The sequence below is a fragment of the Vanessa tameamea genome, chromosome 18 (assembly GCF_037043105.1).
Source record: "Vanessa tameamea isolate UH-Manoa-2023 chromosome 18, ilVanTame1 primary haplotype, whole genome shotgun sequence".
NCBI lineage: Eukaryota > Metazoa > Arthropoda > Insecta > Lepidoptera > Nymphalidae > Vanessa > Vanessa tameamea.
In genome coordinates, this window is record NC_087326.1 from 170154 (window position 1) to 179576 (window position 9423).

Here is a 9423-nt window from a genome sequence, read left to right on the forward strand (position 1 = left end):
GCGGTCATGAAAACTAAACAGAAACACTCAGCCGTTAATTACACACAGTTTGCTAGAAAACTCGATAAAACGGGTTTTAATTAAAACACTTTTCATTAGTTTTGTTAACACGAGAGATATCGATAAATTGATAATGCTCGAGGGAAGAATTTTTATTGCCATTTTTCAGATAAACGTTCAAACTGGGACAGAGTAACGAAAAATGTTTTGTGTGCCTTCAGCCATTATTGTTTGTCGAAATCAAAACAACGAACTGCTGACACGTATAGTGGTCGTGTACTCGATTATATCGCTATGAAATAAAATCGGAGACTTGAAGTGTCGACTATGTAATGTTACTTTCGATACGCAAAGTTTAACACAATTAAGGTAAGTTTTATCGCGTCTCGCACACGAACGCTCTTCGACAAGCTTACTGTTTTTTATTGCATTCACAGGCAACGTTGGAAGCGAGGACTTCATCTCGCATAAGACGCATTTTAGTTTTTGATTACTAAGGCCAACATGCCCTCTCATATATTAATATAGTTTTGTTAATAAAAAAAATTAAAGCAATATAGAGAAAAAAAAAGAGTCTATTTATTAGTGAAATCTAATGAAAGTTAATAGTGAATCTCAGGAGCTGCTCTTCAGAGTAAGTAGCGCAAAGATATATACTATACAATAATAGCTTAAGAAAAACAATATTGGCTGATACTAGAAGGACGGTGCGCAGCCAACCTGTAGTACCGATTCTATTCAATTACTTTATATTAGGACAACATTTATAGGTTCGACAAGGAATACAAAATCATCAATAATTAGTACACGTGGCAATATTCTCTGAATCTGATATTTTAAAGACGGTGAAAATCAAGATTCCGTAACATTAATACAGGATGCAGGTCAATCTAATAAAAGCTAAGTCGGCCCAATGGTTAGAACGCGTACATCTTAACCTTTGATTGCGGGTTCAAACCCAGGCAAGCGCCGCTGAATTTTCATGTGCATAATTTGTATTTATAAATCATCTCGTGTTCGGCGGTGAAGGAAAATATCGTGTGGAAACCTGCATGTGTTAATTTCAACGAAATTCTGCTACACATTAATCCACCAACCAGCATTGGAGCAGCGTGCTGGGATATACGCCTATCCTTCTCCTCAAAGGGGGATAGAAGGCCTTAGCCCATCAAAGAACACGTGTCGGTTATTCTTAATCTCATGTGTCCTCGTATAACATTTGATGCAGTTATGAATAATTTGAAATGGAACAACAATTCTAATTTTACGTACTTCTTATGGGAGGCTAGCGAACTGCTGGTGATAACATAATGCCTTTGTGTGCTGTGTAAACACAAATGCACTCTGTATTATTAGTTAGTTTCTACCACAAAACTTATATTCATTTAACTAAAACAAACATTTACTGTTGTTTAATAGATGACGGCTTAATTACAATCACCTGTCCAATGTTCCGCCGACGCGTATCACAGCGGAAGTTGCTCGTTTGTTCCTTCCTGCGCCGGACAATTAAGCAAAGAATGCAAACGATTTTCTCACAACGTTTTCTCTAAAGCTTTTATTGAAAAACATAGATGTTTTATATACTACTAGCTACCCGTTTTTTCTTCCCTCAATCCGAGTTCGCAATGAGGAGCTACATAAAGTATTCATTTTTAAAAACAAACATAAGAAGATATCTTCTCGTTTTTTAAGCAGTGACTTTTACTGGCACACGGAGTTTCATCACAATCGCACAAATACCTAAACCTAAATGGAACGCATAAAGGAAAAACAAAGGTACAAACTTTAATTTCAATTTAATAAGACGAATAACAGTACTATGAAAGTAGCTCAATGTGTCTATTCGTACATCGCGACAATTATATCACTAATCCAATATTAATGGAATAAAAACTGTGCCGCTAAGAATTATTTATTACTTAATATGTTCGTGTTTTGGCTTGAAGGGCAAATGAACCAGTGTACAAGTACAAAGAACAAAACACTTCGCTCCCAGGGTTTGTGGTGCATCGGTGATGTAAGGAATGGTTAATATTTCCAACACCACCAATTTCTATTATAAGTTAAAAAAAATAACTTCAAAAAATAAAACTATACTGAACCCGTGTTTGTACCATTTTAGGTCACTAGTATGTGTTGAGGTGGTCGTTCGTTTACATACTCACGAGCCTGCTCATAAGAGTCCTGAGTCCTGAGCAGGCGAGACATCCACACGACCGCAAACATCGATGGAACTCTGCAGCGTCGAGGCTAAATAACATCCTCCAAGCAGTTTTGTTAAATTTGTTTTGTTAAATATTAAATTAACAAAAAAAACGAATATATATTTTTCATATTTAGTGAACCGATTTGTTGTTTTAAAGAATATTTTGTTACTTTTACAGTGACGATATTAAACGAGAAGTTGTGTTAGAAGTGTTAATGTGTGCTGCTCTGATTACAGAACAGCCCGATCCCTTTTGAACGAAAGCCTCACATTGTTTTTCTCACACCTTGCTTAAAGCGTCGAATATGTCAGAGATTGGTAGCTTAAATTAAAAAGTGTGAAAGGTATTTTTGATTGGCAGAAAATTTTAAAATAAGTATGTTGTTCATGTTCATTCTGATAAGGCTATAAACTGTATGTATTTGTAAATTAAGTTTTAAACAAGTGAACGATAATATAAACGTCTTTACACAATATAATTAAGAAAGTCACGAAAAGGTTTTGCACGACGTCAATCGAAGTTAATAGATATATTATTATATATAAGTTTAAATAATTGCAATTGTCACGTAACTGCTAAGTGAAATAAAACCTATTAAAGCTATACACTGACAACTGTCTATTTTATATTATACTGTTTGATAAAGCTCCAACCATTCTTCTAAAGAGGGGGCTTTGCACAGTGGAATATTTACAAATTGCCACTTTTTAAACTTCCGAATCGTTTAATGAAAACTTTAAAAAAATATGTGTACGTAAATGCGAATACAATTGCATATTTATTTTTTTACTGTAATAGAAGTCGCAGATCCAAGCATTTGTGTTGTCACTGCCGACGGAGCATTTATCAGCGTGACACAAACGCCTCGCTCAATTTGTTTTATAAATCTGGTCGTCACGCGTACGTCGCCTGCGTCAATATAAATAGAAAACTAAAGCTCTAGATTTTGTAGTTGTGTTTATTGTATTGTTCATCAATCACTCAATGTCGAGTCGGAAATTCTTGGTTTTACACCATCGTTATACATTAATATTAAACCGATAAAATTCGACAATATTTATGAGTGTTTAACTAATAAAATACAATAGTAATTAAATATATAAAATTATTCACTATTGTGTCTTCTAAGTAATAAGTAACTACATTACACAATGCAATCGTTCACTCTAAACAAAAAAAAAAACATTCTTAATTTTTTGAAATGATTATAATCGACACATTTCAATTCGACTCGACTCGTCAGTTAAAGAGGCTCGTTCTCTCATCTCTTTATTACAAGTAAAAAATTAATACATATTGAGTATACTTGGGCACCACGTAACATACGTGTCGTATATACGACGTAAGTTACCACAAGTTGGAATATAAATTACACTAAATACTATACTCTGTAGTTTTTTGCAACGGGAGCAAATTTGTGGTTGTCCACAAATGAGTTAACTATGCATGAAAACAAGTTTACATGTAATTAAGGTACAATTCCAGTATATAGAGGAAAAGCTCGTGATACTCGCCCACAAAGCTTTCTTCCTCGCTCTGCTCAATCCTCTCGAAGCTGCGCTTGAAGCTAACAGTAGTTACTCTGTTTTTACTTACACTTCATCAAATATTCTTAGATTTGTTGCATTTCCAGCGCCGTCGAACTTAATATTATGAATACACCCACTGAGAGTATCGCAATACACAATGAATAAAAATAAAATGGATCGTTAATTGTACTTATAGCTTACTAGTTATGAAAGGCCTGCTGCGACCTCTCTCTCGACACAAACGGATAATCATTCATTTATATATACGTCGTACTTAATTACATATATTTATAGTATTTAGCACTCATACTGATATGATTTATAACACGGGTTTATATTTTATATCAAAGAAAATATAGGAGTTCTAGTTTACAGGCGTAATGACGTAATGGTTTATACCTGTGTGACGCGCTACGTCACTGTCACCTGCCGGTAATGATGTGCCGTCGGCTGCATATCCTTTGATCGCGTTACTCTCATAGAAATTCATATCATGTTAATTAAGCCGAGGTAAAAGTCAAACGTAATTAAGTTTACATACCTTAAATATTTTCATTTAAATATGCCGGCATTTTAATTTATTCCTGTAACATGTCGATTCAAAATTACACTTAATACTATAGAAAATAATTTGATTTTGATTTCAGCGCATGCATCAATAGTAATTATATTCAGTAAGTTAGTAATTATATAAAGTAAAAAGTGTTATTAGAAGCGCGGTGGAACAAGCTCACCGCTCTACCAACGACCGTTAACTATTCAGCCTTCGTATTATCAATAACATTTAGTTTTCAATAAAAAAGTCGATACTATGAAAAAATACTTTAAAGATCTATCTTTTTGTATGATTCTACCAAAAATTTAATATTATATATATAAAATCTATAGATAAACTCGTACCCGGGTCGAGCTACGGAATGCTACGGAATGCTACGGATTGCCACGGAATGCTACGGATGCTACGAACAGAATTTATCATACTTCCGATTTTTAAGTATTGCATTAATTGTTTACTTTACTTTACCTTATATTAATTAATTTAATTAGTCTAGAAGGAGAGGAAGCTTTTGCCCAGCCGTGGAGCTTTTCTAGTCTATTCATTTTGCCATAAATAAATCAAGAAACATGATTTAAAATTTTACAATATATTATTATATAAAAAATATGGTTTTATTTAATTAATTACTTGACGAGACGGTAATTATGTTTCATAAAACTTTTCTAAGTCAAATAGGAAAGGAAGGAATTTTCCTATATTATATTATATAATATAGGAAAATTCCTAATACTGGCAATATTGAAGTACATTGGAACGATTTTTCAATAAGCTGATGAACTAGCCGGCGACGATATTAAATTAATTATTTTACACTTTATTAATATATAATAACTGCAATTCATAGTATAATTATAGAATCAAATGACATAATATTGTACAATATACATATAAACAACATATTTGAACCATTCCAGCAAGATATATTCATAAATGTATACCTAATAAATTATACGAATATTTTTCGTCTTATATTTAACATTCACACGTGAATACATCGTTAATGAACTTCGAAAGTTTTGAAATAAAACCACTGATCGAGAAACAGGACAAAAGAGCAATAAATAGGATTTGTGCGCCTTCAATAGTTCATTATATGAACACAATATTAAATATATACATTTAAAGTTACAACACAAAGATATATTTAGATAGAGATCTATCTTCAATATTATTATTTTTTTATAAAAAAAAATCCTGAAGAGCAGATTCGGTGATGACTGTCAATAACCAGCTTATTGCTTTATAATAGTATATGTCTAGATGTATATCTTACTGTAAAAGCTCGAACTACGGTAAATCTTAGGATTTCCCAGTAAAACCTAAGATTTACCGATTATGAATGGCACATGTCCATAAAACTTTGGGATTCGAACTTTTACCATCATTCATTTGGAACACTTCAAACTTGCCACATTGGAGAAGCGTAGGTCCAATCATGACTTAATGTTTCTGCATAAATTAATCCATGGTTCAATAGACTCGCAAAAGTTACTTTCTCAAATTTATATAAATGTCCCAAGAACGATTCCGCGTCACCCAATTCAAAACACCTTCGCCATTCCTAGATTCCGTACAAATGTAGGGAAGTTTTCGCCTATGATCCGATATATGAGTGGTTACAATGATATCGCCTCTCATGATTTTGATATATACAGTCATAACAGCCATAGTTTTAAGAAGAAATTTGACTCTTTGCTCAATTAGTTAGTTATTAGACAAGATTTTTTTTTTGGTTGTTATATTTCTATTTCTTTTTAATTTGGAGTAATTTATTATTATTTTTTGTTCTTTCACATTTTTGTTGTTATTTTAAAGATATATTAATGTAGGAGCGTAGTGATTTGTTTTTTTTGTTATTTAAAATATATAATGTAAACGCCTGTAGTGGTGTATCACACCGTACATGAATTAATTTCCTACTTTTTCTTAATAATTTGTGAATATGCCGATGGTGTTTCGAAAATCTATAAATAAAAAAAATAAAAATAAATAAAATAAATCTTAGGATTTACATGTTAGGTTAGGTTAAGTTGGAATGGTAAAAGTCCGAAAAAGTCATCCCCTTTATTATTATAAAAAATACTTACATTTACCAACTCATGTCGGTAAATTTTAGGTTTTACTGGAAAATATAAGATTTACCTTAGCTCGAGCTTTTACAGTAACATATACATTAAATTCGCTTGACGTGCTGAAGCTGCAAAGATGCGGCACGGGGTGTCTCTGGTACTTGTACAACTTGAAGGTCAACAGACTAAAAATTTCTTCAACAAAGATAAATTATGTACAATTTATGCCTTCTTAAATTTATCTCAGATAAACAAATTGTGGTCAAACCTGCATGACGTACATATTAGTTACTCACCCCACCGCTACAAGGAGGAAGAGTAGGAAGTTATGTAATATATATATACTTTATTTATAAAGAGATATTCACACTAATAAAATAATCTGATTCTTTCACAATAAGATTACACATCGCTTAGTTAGAACATGGAATGAGATATTGTATTCACTCGGCGCCGCGGGACGCCGTCCCGGGATTTATTGCGGGAAATTGGTTATATATGGCCGATGGTAAAGTGACCGACATCGGTACTAAACAATGTTTTTTGGTAGTGTGTGATGTACGGGTAAACATTGTGCTCTTTCGATTTTTTTTTTAAGCTTCTGAAGTCAATTTTCGAATGACAATCAAAGTAATCAAAATCACATGTTATCTCCTCGCTCTTTTATAATTTTTAGTTATCAGTTCTGGTTTTACTAAAATCATTAGGAAGAGGAAAAATCACGAATGCCTCTCTTACGAACGAAGATACCCTAAAAGATTAAATGCATGCTAAATGCATAATAAAATCTGATGATGTTGATTATATCTCTCTGGCTGGTTTTAGTCACGGCAGTTTTACTCCAAAGAAAAGAGAGTGCAAACAAAAATGGAGTGCATTTTTGTTTTCATTTCTTCACTGTTATAATCCGATCGAGTGGAGAGAATGGCTACGAATTCTTGGGGTCATAACCAATAAATTAAGGTCATAAGATTTCCGATCCACATGACTAGCTTATAGAATATACATATTTATATTCAACGTACGGATGAACAATTATGGGCTGCTCTTACCTTAAACATTTAGCGATCTGATACTATATCCGTATTCAACCGATTGATAAGAAAAGATTTTTAAAATCTAATTTTTAATCTAAGACTCCATTAATATTTCATATTGTGTTTTATATTTTTGTAATATTTATTAGATATAGCTGTAACAATAAGAGATTGGAACATATTTATGTGATATAGTATATTCACATTTTCATATAATATAAAAATAAACATATCACTTACATTCGTTTCAATTTCTACATTAAAAAATAAATCCAAAAATGGTTGACTAATTTTAGTAGGAAAATTTTATGATGTTTATGCTTTTTTTTAAACAAGAACAAAAAGGTCAGTTGGTTTAATTAACATTCCCGTTCTCCTGGCATCAAAGTCCAAAACTCGCGTTAATTGTTACCACGAGAACATATCGCATCAACTTCAAACGTCGGGTCGCGCTCGCGTTACGTATAACATCTGAAACAAAACTTAAATTTATACTTTTTAATGGTATTTTCTTTTATTTTCGCAACTCATTTTAACTTTGTCTCACGATGAACATGGAGATTACACATGTGTTTTGGCAGGGGTAACTTTCTTTCTACCTGAGCTCTGAGGGAACTTGATAATACATATTTAATCTAATATTCTATAAGGTTGTAAATAAATACACTGTTTCTGGTGTAATCCTAAAATGTAGATTGTGTTACTGCCTGAAAATATAAAACGCAGGCACATGAAAACTAATTAAAATCAAATAGCTATCTATACAGAATAAAACCTCAAAACACGTCTGTGAATATTTAGTATTATATAAGATTTTAAATTAACATGGTTATTTTTATTACGAATGTCGAAATATCGAGCTCCACCAGATAAAAATAAAAAACATGGTAAATATCCCGTTTCAAATAGTAATATTTAAGAAAAAAGCAAAAAGTACCCTTTTTCTCTGAATACAGTCTCACTGGTGTGCGATTCGATAATAATTGAATAAAAAGTATAAGCTATCAGCGACATCAGACAGCACATGAATTAATTGTAATATTCCAGAGGTGCTATTTTTAAACAAGGAAACATAATTATTGATAGCTATCAATAAACTTAAAACCAATTTTGCATCGTTCAGGAACAGAAACGATCAGTCAACTGACTCGGTAATTAACGCTTTATAATTGCCTTTCCGCTTACTCGCTTAATTTCGAAAAACAAATTTTTAATTTACTGTAACAACATTTATATCAATCAATCAATGATAATCAATTTATTTGCTCAAACATATTATTGTGTGTAATTAAATGAAAATAAAACATTCAGTATGACGGTACAGCAATTATTATTATGTATATAAATAAAATGATTAAAAATAAACATGCTAATTAATAAATTACAGTTTGGCAAATGAAATAAATTTATGATAGGCAGAATTTCGGTCACGTCAGTTAATCTTATTGGAGAATAATAATCGACACAAAAGATATTTTATGGGAAAGTGTGCGCTCATAATCCAATGTAACTGCAATCCGACGACTGGACGATTGTTCATAAGTAAGACCAACCTTTACTTGCTTTTTGTGACTGAACTGAAACTGAGCTGCTGCTGCTGAAAATATCTATACGGAAAAACACAAGAACTGTTTTTTATACAGATAGGGGAGTTCGGGTCAGAACCTCAGTTCTCCATTTGTATATGCTATCCAATGAACCAACGACGGTCTATCTTTTTAACCAAACATTTCTAGCTCGTGAAAATAGTAAGAACAGCACTTAATAGTAGTTTCGTTTTGGTGTTTTGGGAGAAATGGGAAGTAAAATAACAAGAGCCGAAGAAGTTTGTTATAACTTGGAGGAATGTGAGGTGTAACATTGGTAATTTAATTTAAAGTATACAATTTAAAACCTGTTTCATTTGTTGTGAAAATGCTGTGAACATGTTCGTGAATAATGTCACAATATTTAACAAAACTCGTAGCCTCGCATATAACTATTTCTCAGATAAAACATTATATTTATTTCTAATGTTAT